This window comes from Salmo trutta, chromosome 17 (assembly GCF_901001165.1).
Source record: "Salmo trutta chromosome 17, fSalTru1.1, whole genome shotgun sequence".
In the NCBI taxonomy this organism is placed as follows: domain Eukaryota; kingdom Metazoa; phylum Chordata; class Actinopteri; order Salmoniformes; family Salmonidae; genus Salmo; species Salmo trutta.
Window position 1 is genome coordinate 21512511 of NC_042973.1, and position 16699 is coordinate 21529209.

General features: G+C 42.5%; 1 protein-coding gene across 6 annotated transcripts in view; it reads right to left on the minus strand.

Annotated features, from left to right (window-relative positions):
- The window catches only part of LOC115151838 (NT-3 growth factor receptor-like), a 289545-nt gene that overhangs the window by 84634 nt on the left and 188212 nt on the right, over positions 1 to 16699 (minus strand). The gene's annotated exons all lie outside the window — the stretch shown is intronic.

Below are 16699 nucleotides of genomic sequence, written 5' to 3' on the forward strand. Positions count from 1 at the left end.
TTGGTCAGGGCGTGACAGAGGGTATTTGTTTTATGTGGTTCAGGGTGGTGTGTTTGGTTTAAGGGTGTTTGTTTTAGTAATTCCGGGTGTTGGTTTATGTTTAGGTATTTCTATGTGGAGTCTAGTATGTCTGTTTCTATGTCTGGTGAATTGGTGTTGGGACTCTCAGTTGAAGGCAGGTGTTGTCTATCTGCCTTTGATTGAGAGTCTCATAAATGAGGGTGTGTTTGTGTTTGTGTTTGGTGGGTGATTGTTCTGTGTAAAGCCCTATGCTTTGCCAGACTGTTTTGTAGTTGTTCGTTCGTTTGTTAGTTCTAGTAGTTTTGTTATTTTGTATTCAGTTGTTTTTTGTAAGTTAATAAATTTAAATATGAGCATACACGTACCTGCTGCATTTTGGTCCTCATTCACCAACGACAACCGTGACATGTGTATTGTTGTGAATTGTTAGATACTACTGCACTATTGGAGCTAGGAACATAAGCATTTCACTACTCCTGCAAAAACATCAGCTAAATATGTGTATGTAAAATTTGATTTGATATGTTCTCTCTCCAGATCACACTGCCTTTCAAAACATAGCGGGAGAACCAGACTGAAGAGCACCGGGTATAGTGCACTATATGGCTGTTTTGCAGAACAAGAAAGTGTTTAAACATACATTTAAGATGTCTATAATTATTTATATCTTTAAATAACCAATTAAAATGTTAATGAATATCCAGCCAGGCTGTTTTCCTACAGGGAACTGGCATGACTGTTTTCCATGTTATTCTGCTTTATACTTGCACTACTGTATATTCTATATCTCTTTAGGACAAGGTCGTTGGGGAAACAGTCATGATTCTGTGCTCAGCAAACCAACCTCCCGAGGCCTGTGGTCTTTCCTGCTGTATGTGAAGCAGATCATTATATTTCTTTGATGGAAACTCAATTAGTTTGGAATTAGATGCAATGTGGAGCTTTAGGGAGTTAAATTGGCTCATATACTACTAATAATAGATGAAGAATTAATGCTAAATCCTCTTACTTGGCCATTACATTGTCACTTATGCCGAGTGTAAAGACTTAAGTGAATGGAGAGCACAGCCATCATGTCATATTAACATTTCTTACTTCTTACATATTATTCCTGTGGTGCTCTCTGTATACAGTATTTCATCAGAAAGTAATACACATTCTCCAGTCCACATACTGTTTTCTTTTTTGCCGAGGTCCTATTTCCAGAATTTGCATCCGGGCAGGACTATATTAAGCAGGAAGAATTGAGTGAGATGTAGTGAGTTAGTGTGTGTGTGGATGGAGTAGGTAGGTAGGCTTCAGAGGTACCACTGCCAACACATTCCCAGCCAGTCTGCTGGGGGCTGGCATGGGGGCTGGCAGTGGCTTCCCACTCAGCTAACAGAGCAGGACCCTAAAGCTTCCATGCTGGCCTCTTTTCATATGGCCCTGTGTCTGCTGCTGTAGTGATTATGGAGCGCTGCATTGGTTGGTCGGTGCCTCAGCTAGCTGCCTTACTCTCGACTAATTCTAGGACAGGGACAGTGGAGGAGGGCCAGCCTCTCTAGGGCATCTCTCATGCATCTTTAACTGAGATTAATAAGTAAAGAGGGTCTTGAGGACTTATTTCTTGTTTTTAACCGTGGCACAGAAAAGGGATGGCAGTTGGGAGGGAATGATCTGGGGCAATGGGAAAGAGAGAGAAGGCTGCACTGTTCAATCCCCTCTAAACCATTACAAGGAAGCTTAAACTGCCAGGGCATGTTGTTGAGAAGATGGGGATGCCACCTTTAACTCTGATAAGCTGCCTTAAACCAGGTGTATAAACAGGTATGCCAAAGAAAATGCCTGGCACAAATCCTCCTCCCTCCTACAGTCTGAGAGGGCTGGCAAAGCTGTGGATGTAAAAAGGACGTAATAAATTACTTGGCGTAGTGCCTAACTTGAGTACTGAGTCAACTGAATTCTAATTAACTCAACATTGAGGGTGTTTTCACATAATATCCAGTTTAAAATAACCGATCTCAGTGAATTACAGTGAACTCTGGGGTAAAAAAAAAAAGCAAAAGAACTCAGTTCACTTGACCTATTTTGTGGTCTGAGTCCCCTTTGCATTCACATTGCTATGTTTGGAAAGGAACAAAGATATTTTTCCAACATTCACTCAAAGCACTCTGGGTTTTAACAAAGTGCAGGACAAGCCATTCCATCAGATCATGTTATGGGACAGCTAAATGTACCTACTTGAAAGGTTATAGATTGCATTTAGCTAGACATAATAATTATTATCAGAAGATCAAGTGAATATGTAAATATTGTTGGAACAGAATAAATAGAAGAAAAATACTACAGATTAAATAATTATTATTGAAAATTGTACGCCCAATGTAATGTAGGCTACTGCCCCTTTAAAAGCTAGCATTGATTTTGTGGTTAGTGCTGATCCTTGGAACATCCCCACCCTAAATCCTAACCCTAACCTTAACCCTTACCTAAACTTAACGCTAACCTTAACCCGTATCTTAACCATTTTAAATGTCAACTTCAATGGGGTAACATCAGAGTTGGGTTGTCCCATGGATCCGGAGACCAAGGACCTTGATTTTGTACCCAATTTTGTGATTCTCCCCAAATATGTTGTGTCTTTTCACACTATTCAAACCCAACAATCGAATAAACAGCTTACGATGCTCTCTTATCGTATAGATCACATATTGCAAAAAAATAATCTGAACATCGTGTCATTACAAAACTCCACACATTTTTGAGTAATTTCTGTTCATTCTTGACAATTGCTAATCAATATACAAAAACAGCACACATCATCATCTTCTCTTTTTTATGGCCTTAATGTGAGGGGTTATGGAGGGGGAAACAGTGTTGCAGTAGTCTAATGTGAGGGGTTATGGCAGGGGAAACAGTGATGCAGTAGTCTGTGAGGGGTTATCAATACAACAAGTGTAGACTTTACCATGAAATGCTTACTTACAAGCCCTTAACCAACAACGCAGTTCAAGAATAAGAAAATATTTACCAAGTAGGCTAAAATAAAAAGTAATAATAAAAAGTAACACAATAACAATAACAGGGCTATATACAGGGGGCACCAGTACCGAGTCAGTGTGTGGGGGTACAGGCTAGATGAGGTATTCTGTACATGTGGGGGGGGGGGGGGGGGTGAAGTGACTATGCATAGGTAACAAACAAACATCGAGTAGCAACAGTGTACAGGGGGGGGGGTGTCAATGTACATTTTCCGGTGACAATTTCAGTCAGATGCCGAGCAGTTGCCATACCACCAGCTTTATATTGTCTGTTTCTTCGTTCAGCCACGTCTCGGTGAAACATAAGATGTTACCGTTTTTAATGTCCCATTGGTAGGATAATCTTAATAGAAGGACATCAATTTTATTATCTAATGATTGCACGTTAGCAAGGAGAATGGAAGGCATTGGGAGTTTGCTCGCTCGCCTCAGTCTTCTCAGAAGGAACCCGATCTGCGTCCCCTTTTCCGGCATCTTTTCTTCACGCAAAAGGCATGTATCTGGGCCTGTTCCAGTGAAAGCAGGATATCCTTCTCGTCGGACTCATTAAAGGAAAAAGTTTCTTCCAGTCCGCGGTGAGTAATCACTTTTCTGATGTCCAGAAGTTCTTTTCGGTCATAAGAGATGGTAGCAGCAACATGATGTACACAATAAGTTAAGGGTAGGGGGCAGTATTTTTAATTTTGGATGAATGAGGTGCCCAATGTAAACTGCCTGTTACTCAGGCCCTGAAGCTAGGATATGCATATGCATGGTAGTATTGGATAGAAAACACTCTAAAGTTTCCAAAACTGTTAAAATAATGTCTGTGAGTATAACAGAACTGATATGGCAGGCGAAAGCCTGAGGAAAATCCATCCAGGAAGTGGGATATGTTTGATGTGGGTACATTTCAATTGAATGCCTACACAGTATGTAATGAGATAGGACCCAGATTGCAGTTCCTATGGCTTCCACTAGATGTCAACAGTCTTTAGACATTGTTTCAGGCTTGTATTCAGAAAAATGAGGAAGAATGAGACCATTTTCTAAGTGGACTGTAGAATGAACCAGAGCTGTTTTGCACGCATGACCGATTGCGCGCCGTTCGTTGTTTTTCCTTTCTATTGAAGACGCTATTGTCTGGTTGAAATATAATCGATTATATAGACAATAGATAACCTGAGGATTAATTATAAACATCGTTTGACATCTTTCGACGAACTTTACCGGTACTATTAGGATGTATTCGTCTGCATGTTGTTACATCCTTTTGAGCCAGTGGATTACTGAACAAAACATGCCAACAAAACAGAGTTTTTGGGACATAAAGAGGGACTTTATCGAACAAAACAAACATTTATTGTGTAACCATTCCGTACAAATGTGTGCAGCCGCGACATTCAAACGAGGCTGCAAAGAAAACGAATGGGACTGTAGCGACTGTGTTGACTTCAAAATCTGAGTTGTGAACTACGTTTCTATTCAAGCATTGATCGACATGGTAATGGCTCTATAGTACTGGAGAAAAGTTTAAAAAACTGACCCTCCGTTACATCGTGACGTGTCATGCCATAAAGTACAGCACACATAAAGCAACTATTTCTGTCTTACAATCTCTATCCACCAGGTGTATTACTTCTCTCATCGTTTAAAAACAAGAAATGGACAGTGACGGGGGTAAGGGGGAATTACCTGGTCATTTTAGATAGAACGACCAAAGGGGGCGGTGTTGCAATCTACTGCAGAGATAGCTTGCAGAGTTCTGTCCTGCTATCCAGGTCTGTACCCAAACAATTTGAACTTCTACTTTTAAAAATCCACCTCTCCAAAAACAAGTCTCTCACCGTTGCCGCCTGCTATAGACCCCCCTCGGCCCTTAGCTGTGCTCTGGACACCATATGTGAACTGATTGCCCCCCATCTATCTTCAGAGCTCGTGCTACTAGGCGACCTAAACTGGGACATGCTTAACACCCCAGCCATTCTACAATCCAAGCTTGATGCCCTCAATCTCACACAAATTATTAATGAACCCACCAGGTACAACCCCAAAGCCGCAAACACTGGCACCCTCATAGATATCATCCTAACCAATGTGCCCTCTAATTACACCTCTGCTATTTTCAACCAAGATCTCAGCGATCACTGCCTCATTGCCTGCACCCGTAATGGGTCAGCGGTCAAACGACCTCCACTCATCACTGTCAAACGCTCCCTGAAACATTTCAACGAGCAAGCCTTTCTAATCGACCTGGCCCTGGTATCCTGGAAGGATATTGACCTCATCCCGTCAGTAGAGGATGCCTGGTTATTTTTTTAAAATGCCTTCCTCTCCATCTTAAATAAGCATGCCCCTTTCAAGAAATTTAGAACCAGGAACAGATATAGCCCTTGGTTCTCCCCAGACCTGACTGCCCTTAACCAACACAAAAATATCCTGTGGCGTTCTGCATTAGCATCGAACTGCCCCCCGATATGCAACTTTTTAGGGAAGTTAGAAACCAATACACACAGGCAGTTAGAAACGCCAAGGCTAGCTTTTTCAAACAGAAATTTGCTTCGTGCAACTCCAACTCTAAAAAGTTCTGGGACATTGTAAAGTCCATGGAGAATAAGAACACCTCCTCCCAACTGCCCACTGCACTGAGGATAGGAAACTCTGTCACCACCGATAAGCCCACTATAATTGAGAATTTCAATAAGCATTTTTCTACGGCTGGCCATGCTTTCCACCTAACTACCCCTACTGCATTCAACAGCACTGCACCCCCCACAGCTACTCGCCCAAGCCTCCCCCATTTCTCCTTCTCCCAAATCCATTCAGCTGATGTTCTGAAAGAGCTGCAAAATCTGGACCCCTACAAATCAGCTGGGCTTGACAATCTGGACCCTTTCTTTCTAAAATTATCTGCCGAAATTATTGCAACCCCTATTACTAGCCTGTTCAACCTCTCTTTCGTGTCGTCTGAGATTCCCATAGATTGGAAAGCAGCTGCTGTCATCCCCCTCTTCAAAGGAGGTGACACTCTTGACCCAAGTTGCTACAGACCTATATCCATACTACCCTGCCTTTCTAAGGTCTTCGAAAGCCAAGTCAACAAACAGATTACCGACTATTTTGAATCCCACCGCACCCTCTCCGCTATGCAATCTGGTTTCAGAGCTGGTCATGGGTGCACCTCAGCCACGCTCAAGGTCCTAAACGACATCGTAACTGCCATCGATAAGAAACATTACTGTGCTGCCGTATTCATTGACCTGGCCAAAGCTTTTGACTCTGTTAATCACCACATCCTCATCGGCAGACTTAGTAGCCTTGGTTTCTCAAACGATTGCGTCGCCTGGTTCACCAACTACTTCTCTGACAGAGTTCAGTGTGTCAAATCGGAGGGCCTACTGTCTGGACCTCTGGCAGTCTCTATGGGGGTACCACAGGGTTCAATTCTTGGGCCAACTCTTTTCTCTGTATACATAAATGATGTCGCTCTTGCTGCTGGTGAATCTCTGATCCACCTCTACGCAGACGACACCATTCTGTATACTTCTGGCCCTTCTTTGGACACTGTGTTAACAACCCTCCAGACGAGCTTCAATGCCATTCAACTCTCCTTCCGTGGTCTCCAACTGCTCCTAAACACAAGTAAAACTAAATGCATGCTCTTCAACCGATCGCTGCCTGCACCTGCCCGCCCATCCAGCATAACTTCTCTGGACGGTTCTAACTTAGAATTTGTGGACAACTACAAATACCTAGGTGTCTGGTTAGACTGTAAACTCTCCTTCCAGACTCACATCAATCATCTCCAATCCAAAGTGAAATCTAGAATTGGCTTCCTATTTCGCAACAAAGCATCCTTCACTCATGCTGCCAAACATACCCTCGTAAAACTGACCATCCTACCAATCCTCGACTTCGGCGATGTCATTTACAAAATAGCCTCCAATACCCTACTCAACAAGCTGGATGCAGTCTATCACAGTGCCATCCGTTTTGTCACCAAAGCCCCATATACAACCCACCACTGCGACCTGTATGCTCTCGTTGGCTGGCCTTCACTTCATCATCGTCGCCAAACACATTGGCTCCAGGTCATCTACAAGACCCTGCTAGGTAAAGTCCCCCCTTATCTCCGCTCACTGGTCACCATAGCAGCACCCACCTGTAGCACGCGCTCCAGCAGGTATATCTCTCTGGTCACCCCTAAAGCCAACTCCTCCTTTGGTCGTCTCTCCTTCCAGTTCTCAGCTGCCAATGATTGGAACGAACTACAAAAATCTCTAAAACTGGAAACACTTATCTCCCTCACTAGCTTTAAGCACCAGCTGTCAGAGCAGCTCACAGATCTCTGCACCTGTACATAGCCCATCTTTAATTGAGCCCAAACTACTACCTTTTCCCCTACTGTATTTATTTATTTTATTTATTTTGCTCCTTTGCACCATATTATTTATATTTTAACTTTTAACTTTCTTCAAACTACAAATCTACCATTCCAGTGTTTTTTCTTGCCATACTTTATTTACTTTGCCACCATGGCATTTTTTTGCCTTTACCTCCATTATCTCACATCATTTGCTCACATTGTATATAGTCTTATTTTTTTCTACTGCATCATTGATTGTATGTTGTTTTACTCCATGTGTAACTCTGTGTTTTTGTATGTTGTCGAACTGCTTTGCTTTATCTTGGCCAGGTCGCAATTGTAAATGAGAACTTGTTCTCAACTTGCCTACCTGGTTAAATAAAGGTGAAATAAAAATAAATAAATAAAAAAAAATTTGCATCATCACTGCAAGCGATCATGACTCTCAAAGCCGCTGTTTACTTCTGAAGATGCACCGCCCTAAAAACCCGATTCAAATTTGAATATAGGTATGTAATGACACATTATATAAACTCTTTATAGTGTTTTATTTACATTTTAGAGGCGATAAGATCGAAAGAAAGAAAGCCGTTTTCCCATTAGTTTCGCTTCCTCACCCACCATTTTTTAAATGAACTCATTGCCTTCTTGAATCATGCAGAAACGGGCAGCGTGGAGGTCTCGGCATGGATTTTGGTGGAAAGCAGAGAAATTGTGCTTTACAATGGTATTGACATTACAGTTGATCTGGAAGTATTACGTTTTTGGGCGCTAAAATAAGGTCAATTGTACAGATCAAGGCGATGTACAAAAGTGAGTGAGTTTACGTTAGCTGGGACTCTTGTGACTGCAACCATATGAAGATCATCAAAGGTAAGTGATTCATTTTATCGCTATTTCTGACTTTGTAATTCCTTTACTTGGTTGTAAAATGTTTGTATGCTTTTGTAAGGGGGCGCTGTCCTCAGATAATCGCATGGTATGCTTTCGCCGTAAAGCCTTTTTGAAATCTGACACAGCGGCTGGATTAACAAGAAGTTCATCTTTAAGCCGATGTATAACACTTGTATTTTTATTCATGTTTAATTTGACTATTTCTGTATTTTGAATTTGGAGCTCTGCAATTTCCCCGGGTGTTGGCCAGGTGGGATGCTAGCGTCCCATAAGAAATTAAAAAATAAGTCACACAAAACACACAAAATTGCACAATTGGTTGGGCGATTGTAAAATGTTAGCCATGTTCTTCGGCGCCATCTTTATATATTATGGCAGGGAAACAGTGTTGCAGTAGTCCAATGTGAGGGGTTATGGCAGGGGAAACAGTGTTGCAGTCATGTATTCCAGCGATGTAGGACGATAGCATTCTAAGCAGTTCCCCTCAGACTCTCCAGTGGCGTGGCCAAAACCCAGCCAGTCATGAATGATGTACTTTGCTTCACTGGTGTGTGCTAATCGCCCTTCGGCGGTACACAGGTAATGTTGCACAGAGAAAGGGAAACCCTTGTGACAGACGTGGGATGGGGGATGTCAGGGGGCAGGACACGGGTGGGTTGGGAAGGGGATTTAGGTGAGAGTGAAGCCAACGAGAGCAGACAGGAGCAAAAAAGAGCTAAGCTGCACGGTGGAGGGATGGAGGTAGGGTTGCTGCAGGGCAGCAAAAAAGCTCAGTTAGTTAAAGAGGGAGAAGACACAGCACAAGTATGAGTGTCAGGACTTAATCGGGTGTCTCTCAGTGACTTCCCCTCTCCAGCAGCCCCTCTTCCCCTCTCTGTGTCTGCAGGTTGACACACAGACAGACCAGCTCTCTCTGCAGACAGGTGCTACTCAGGCCCAGCAGTGGGTCCAGTGTAGAGGGCTCGGAGGGCTCTCAAAATAGACAGAGACAAAAGACAACAATGTTAAAGCCATTGTGACGTCTTCCAATCAAATGGTGTGAAACCAGCCTTGAACCACTGTGACACTGAGTGACAAGCCCACACAGGCCACTAGTCATAGGATGAGGTGGGTTTCATGGATAGAAATACGACTGTCTATAGGGATTTCAGGAGGGTGTGCAGCTAGAGAGACTCATTGTGTTGCTAAGACCCCATCTGTTGAGAAAGGATACACTACTTAACAACAAGCTGGACCTCTAATAACCTCCATTATTCTAAACAAATTGGACATATTTCATAAATAATCCCATAAGGTAAATGACATTACGCCTTGTGTTTTTTAAGTCAGACATCCCTTAAAGCTTTCTGGACATCAAATGAGATTGTATTTAGATAGAGGGCCAAAGAACCAAAAATTCAATTTCCCCTTTTAGCAGGGAATTTGTTGTGGTAAGAAGTGGACTTGCAGATACCTAATTAAATAATTTGTCCCCTGTCCCCTGTCCGAGTCCTTTTTCTTCTCTTTTCTTTTGAAAATCAGTATCACCAGATGAATCTGTGCATGCCCTACAGGCAGCAGGCCTGACTCCATAAGAGCGCCAGCTCCCGGAAACATTACATTGGCACAGCCATAGGGGCGTGTGGTTCTGGAATGGTTGGGAGGCACAATGGAAAGGTACAGTAAGTACATGGACTGGTCTGGTGAGGTGCGTCCTGTCAGTGAGAAATACGAATCATCCATTAAGAGCCTTTTAGAGAAAATGACCAACTGTTATGATGGAGGAGGACTGGATTCAGAAGAATCCTTCTATAACATTGACTGCCCAGGAAACACATTTTCGCATGATCAATGCATTTATTAATCATACCATAACACCTAGCTCATGAATTGTGATTCCACAGCTATGCACAACTATCCAGTTGTGAATGAAATGCCAACAGGTCATAGCGAAGCCAGCAGCCACTAAAGTGTGAATCATTACAGCAAGCAAAATGTCACAAACACATTGACTCTCCAGGCTGTTCTGAAAAGAGACTATCCAATGAGAGAGGGAGACAGAGAGAAAGAGTAAGAAATGAAGAAAGGGAGTGAGTGAGTGAGTGAGTGAGTGAGTGAGTGAGTGAGTGAGTGACAGTGAGTGAGTGAGTGACAGTGAGTGAGTGAGTGAGTGAGTGAGTGAGTGAGTGAGTGAGTGAGTTGGAGGTGGTGGTTGCTGCAGCCCAGGTATCTACAATCGATCACCGGTTACCACTCTGTCAATAGAAAGAAATGAGGCCACTCAAGGGCTCCCTCTCCCCATCTCCTCTTCATTGTGCCTTTCACAAAACCTGTACTTATAACCAGATACCTGAGCAAATAAATAAATCAATCACTCTGGGAGGGGGAAAGAAAAAACAAAACATCAAGGTGTGCTGTAGTGTACTGTAGCCTAACTTTCGGGCCCGAGAGACTAAATCAATCCGATGGCGTACAACACATTACAGTGTCAGCCTGGAGCTTAATCTGGGTTCACTCTCCAGAGCCGAAGCCCTGCTGCAGGTTGAACCACAGGACAAAAGATATACGGACCAGAAGCAATTTAGAGAGGTTAGATGAGAGTGACTTATCAGTCAATAGGCCTTTGTATGAGCTTTGATCTCATAGAGAGTGTTGGAATTCTCCAAACCAACAGTGAATACTGATAAAGTATTTTATCTGGACTATTAAATCAATGTCATTTCAAGGTTGGTGTGGCGATTGTGCCATGTATGATCTACCCTCTAATGTTTATGCAGGAGCGGGTAACACTAGTTGTTTGTATTCAGAATTGTTTTGAAGCTCTTGCCCAGAGTGATATCCTACGAATCAGGTTTGGGTTAGCAAAGTAACTTTTATCAACCCTGAGTCAACTCAGGATAGCCAGTCATATGAATGTGGTTTACCTTTTAGTCAGGTACATTTCTATGGCAATGAATCCTTGAGAACTAACCTGCTCCAGGGCAGGCTAACTCAGGGCTAACTATTTATCCTGAATGAAGTGCCTGAGCCATAAGTTGAGGCCTAATGAAAGATCAACTCAGGGTTTTCTAAAGCTAACCAGCTTCCGTTAGTACGGATGAAGCCTGAGCTGGAATGTGAAGCTAACTGAAGCTGGTTAGCTTTACAAAACCCTGAGTAGATGTAGCTTGCACCGTAGTATACCCCTCAGGAATTAGAGCAATGTAAAAACACAGTGAATAAAAACGGTCTATGTAAAAAGAGCATAAAAAATACATCTATTTTATGTAAATTGCTAGATAATTTCCTTATAACTACATGTATTGAATTCTTAAACGACATATTTTACTGGAGAAGGATATTCAAGCAAGAGTTTTTTAACATTTCTTGTGATGTCAAATTTTCCATAGTGTATAACATATTTCTGACTGGCATATTTAGGGCAAAACAATAATTTCCATTGTTGATAATTACAGGCTTTATGTTATTGAAGCAGCACATTGGTCTTAATGTGTCAGTAAATGGAGATAATTACAGTACATTATACCTAAGCAGCCAAAAGGACTGAGAAAAAAACTGAAAAACTAATAGCAGTATTTTAGAGCATCAATTGTGCTCTAAATTGGTCAAATTTTTACACAACGTAACATGCTTTCATTGATGGTAAATGTCATTCATCCTTATGTGGTAATGTGATGATCAGGTAGTCCTTCTGATGTCTGTATGTAGGAATATCGAATGTATAGTGTCGTAGCCGTGCAGTCCTAATAGCAATACTGTGAGTGTATGTAGTAATGTCAGTTACAGGACGGCTGTCTGATTGATGAACGATGCTCTTGGTTAAGTCATGAGTGGGACAGTAAAACAAACGTCCCTAGGAAAATGGCCTTGTCATATTTATCCCATAAAGGTGAGATGGGATAGAGGACTAAGCTGTTTGTGGGTCGAGTTCACCAGTGCTCCAGCGTCTAGCACATCGGTGCGGCAAGCACACAACTTTCTTCTCTGAAGTAAAAGGGAGAAAAAGTCATCTCCTATCTGAGTGAAAGTCCTGCTGTCAGATTTAAGATATAAATAATGGGATCTCACAGTGAGCCCTCAGAGAAAGTTTAACACTAGAGAGAGAACCACTGCTACTGTGGAATAAGAATCAGTACAGAGGAGAGGGTGGTTTAAATACTGTAAGCCCTGGTCTAACATTGCCATGCACAGGGTGTCCTGATAACACTGAGATGGCATGGACACGCAGCTCACACCAAACCTGCCTTTTAGCTACTGCCAGCCACCCAGCTAGACACAGAGAACATGTGGAGACCAAATAGAGATTGCTGCTGTACCTCTTTATAAATTCTGGGCATAGAAACACGGCTATCAACTGATGCTACAGCACCTGCAACAAAGGCCTCATTTATAAAACAGTGTTGTTTAGAGGCTGTATTAGCTGAGCTTTCAGCTGCTCCTCCGGGATGACCTTTCAGTCGCCACAGGACTAGATTACGTTTATTTCCGCTTCAACTATTATTTATTCAGCTGGACTGCTACCAAAATAATAAAATAAAGTCTCAATACTGTCCACAAACAGGATTCCTCAACACACTTGGCAGGATCCCGGAACAGAAAAGACCGATGTTTGGAGGAAAAAGGGATGAAGGAAAAAAATACTCTTCTCAAGGGAGACACAATGGAGGCTTTTTATGGCCAGACTATTCTCATCCTGAATTCAATTGGCATTCCAAAGGCCCTTATTCAGGCAGAGTATAAAAAAACATGCCAAAGCATTTGTGAGCTGCACGGCTCTCCTTGAAGTCTTACTGTCACATGCCAATCAGCCAGAATTACATGCCAGACATGCTCAAAGACTCAGGGAGAATGGCTGATTCTGTTCCTGCCTTCCTTTCTCTAATACCCTGCATTCACACGGGGGAGTGGCGTAGTGCTGGCTGGTGGCAGTCACGTCTCACAGCTAACCGAGGACATATGAGGACTCCCAATCAGATAAACCATTAAACGTAAATAACACCCAAGCCAGGATGTATCTGTGTGAGAGAGAACGAGGCCTGGGGATGCATGCAGAGCAGCGGAACTAGGAGACATTGTGTGTCCGCATGTAAACAGCTGGGAGAGTAAAGCAATCGGAACCGGCTGCTCCCTCCCTCCTGCAGTACCGTTACCGTCAGCCCGCCAGCACTCTGCCTGCCGACGTCTGCACTCTCTTCCCCCCATTTCTTCTTCCTTTTTTTTATTCCACATCCGATGATGTTATCAACTTAATCTGCTTTTAATTAACTTGGTTAAAAAGGATTGAGAGCACTTTCTGTTGTTGTCAAACAGAGGGAGAGGAAGCACAGAAGGGGAAGGGGGTGGGGGAAGAGAAGAGATGTGGGGATAGAGCCAGGAGGAGGAGAAAAGAGCCCCCTGTGGGACAGGAGTGAAATGGAGAAAGTCGATGTGGAGATGGCAAAGTGCCAAGGCAAGCAGTCAGCCAGCGGTATATGCATTCATTAGAGGACTACAGGCTTCATAGGGAGGCCTGGGGGCATTCTAATGTTGTTAACATCAGATACAGGGACTGATTACTTTCCAAATCAAATCAAAGATTATTGGTCGCATACACAGATTTGCAGGTGTTATGGCAGGTGCAGTGAAATGCTTATGTTTCTAGCTCGAACAGTGCAGTAGAATGTCTCACAAATACAATACACAAATAATCTAAACTACAAATTGAGAACTGAGTGTACTAAACATTAAAAACACCTGCTCTTTCCATGACATAGACTGGCCAGGTGAATGATCCCTTATTGATGTCACTTGTTAAATCCACTTCAATCAGTGTAGATGAAGGGTAGGAGACAGGTTAAAGAAGTGGCAAGACAAAATATTTAAATGCCTTTGAATGGGGTATGGTAGTAGGTTCCAGGTACACCGGTTTGTGTCAAGAACTGCAACGCTGCTGGGTTTTTCACGCTCAACAGATTCCCGTATGTATCAAGACTGGTCCAAAACTCAAAGGACATCCAGCCAACTTGATACAACTGTGGGAAGCATTGGAGTCAACATGGGCCAGCATCCCTGCTGAACACATTCGACACCTTGTAGAGTCCATGCCTCGACGAATTGAGGTTGTTCTGAGCTCAATATTAGGAAGGTGTTCCTAATGTTTGGTATACTCATTGTAAATTAGAGTTCCACTTGATGATGAAAGACAAATGACAATGCTACAGGCTTGCAGACAGTAAGAAGCAATGCAATGAACATCCTTTTGATATATGTGTGTTTGTGGCAGCAATTCCATAATTGGTACATTCTTACACACAAATGTCATATCTGTATAAGGTTTCACAAGGGTGCTTTAAAAACACTATCTTCCATCTAACAATAAAGCAGAAAAAGAGAGACAGAGAGATTGTCTAAATCATGGGTGTCAAACATACTGCCCCTGGGCCGGGGGTCCAATCTGGCTCGTGGGTGGTTTGACAATTAAAAAATTTAAAAAATACATTAAAAAAATACACACACACATACATACATACATATATATATATATATATACACACCGGTAGTTTGGATACTGGATACCGATTGGCTAAAACAGCATTTAGCCGTGTGTATGTGAGATCGTATACCATGACTATGACGTTTAGCCTTTTCACCTCGATAAAATGGCTACATAAACAATAGTTCGACATGCCGATGTACAAAATAAACGTTTAGATTAACTTGAGAGAAACCGAAACGAAAATAACATTGGGAAACAAACAAAGTGGACTTACCTGATTCACTGACTGGTGTGCAGAAAAAGGGATGCATTGTGAGTTTGGGAATACAACAAAAACGGAGCTGAAAGTCATCCTACGGGACTTGTATGGTTCAGTGAGAAACATGAATGCCGAAGAATATGGGATTAGCAGCTACGCTGGACTCAGAGCTGGTTTGAACCGACATATCAATGACCCCCCTGTCAGTTCGGCATTGAGTATACAGAAGGACACCGGATTCACAATGACCATCAATGTGTCTGTCGGCGTAATTAAAAAGTTGAGGGAAGAGGGGCCGTGATAAAGCTGAACGGTATGGTATGTAACTGTTAGTTAGTTCAATCATTCTAATGTACCCTGACAATATAACTGGTAGCTACAGTGGGAAGTTTACATACACCTTAGCCAAATACATTTAAACTCAGTTTTTCATAATTCCTGACATTTAATCCTAGTAAAAATTCCCTGTCTTAGGTCAGGATCACCACTTTATTTTAAGAATGTGAAATGGCAGAATAATAGTAGAGAGAATGATTTATTTCAGCTTTTATTTATTTCATCACATATTTCATCACATTCCCAGGTGGGTCACTCAATTAGTATTTGGTAACATTGCCTTTAAATTGTTTAACTTGGGTCTACTGTTTCTGGTAGCCTTCCACAAGCTTCCCACAATAAGTTGGGTGAATTTTGGCCCTTTCCTCCTGACAGAGCTGGTGTAACCGAGACCGGTTTGTAGGTCTCCTTGATCTCACACGCTTTTTCAGTTCTGCCCACAAATTTTCTATAGCATGAGGTCAGGGCTTTGTGATGGCCACTCCAATACCTTGACTTTGTTGTCCTTAAGCCATTTTCCACAACTTTGGAAGTATGCTTGGGGTCATTGTCCATTTGGAAGACCCATTTGCGACCAAGCTTTAACTTCCTGAATGATGTCTTGAGATGTTGCTTCAATATATCCGCATAATTTTCCTTCCTCATGATGCCACCTATTTTGTGAAGTGCACCAGTCCCTCCTGCAGCAAAGCACCCCCACAACATGATGCTGCCACCCCCATGTTTCACGGTTGGGATGGTGTTCTTCGGCTTGCAAGACTCCCCCTTTTTCCTCCAAACATAACGTTGGTCATCATGGCCAAACAGTTCTATTTTTGTTTCATCAGACCAGAGGACATTTCTCCAAAAAGTATGATCGTTGTCCTCATGTGCAGTTGCAAACTGTAGTCTGGCTTTTTATGGCGGTTTTGGAGCAGTGGCTTCTTCCTTGCTGAGTGGCCTTTCAAGTTATGTCGATATAGGATTTGTTTTACTGTGGATATAGATACTTTTGTACCTGTTGCCTCCAGCATCTTCACAACGTCCTTTGCTGTTGTTCTGGGATTGATTTGCACTTTTCGCATCAAAGTACGTTCATCTCTATGAGACAGAACTCGCCTCCTTCCTGAGCGGTAAGACGGCTGCGTGGTCCCATGGTGTTTATACTTGCGTAGTATTGTTTGAATAGGTGAACGTGGTACCTTCAGGCATTTGGAAATTGCTCCGAAGAATGAACCAGACTTGTGGAGGTCTACAATTTATTTTCTGAGGCCTAGGCTGATTTCTTTTGATTTTCCCATAATGTCAAGCAAAGAGGCACTGAGTTTGAAGGTAGGCCTTGAAATACATCCACAGGTACACCTCCAATTGACTCAAATGATGTCAAT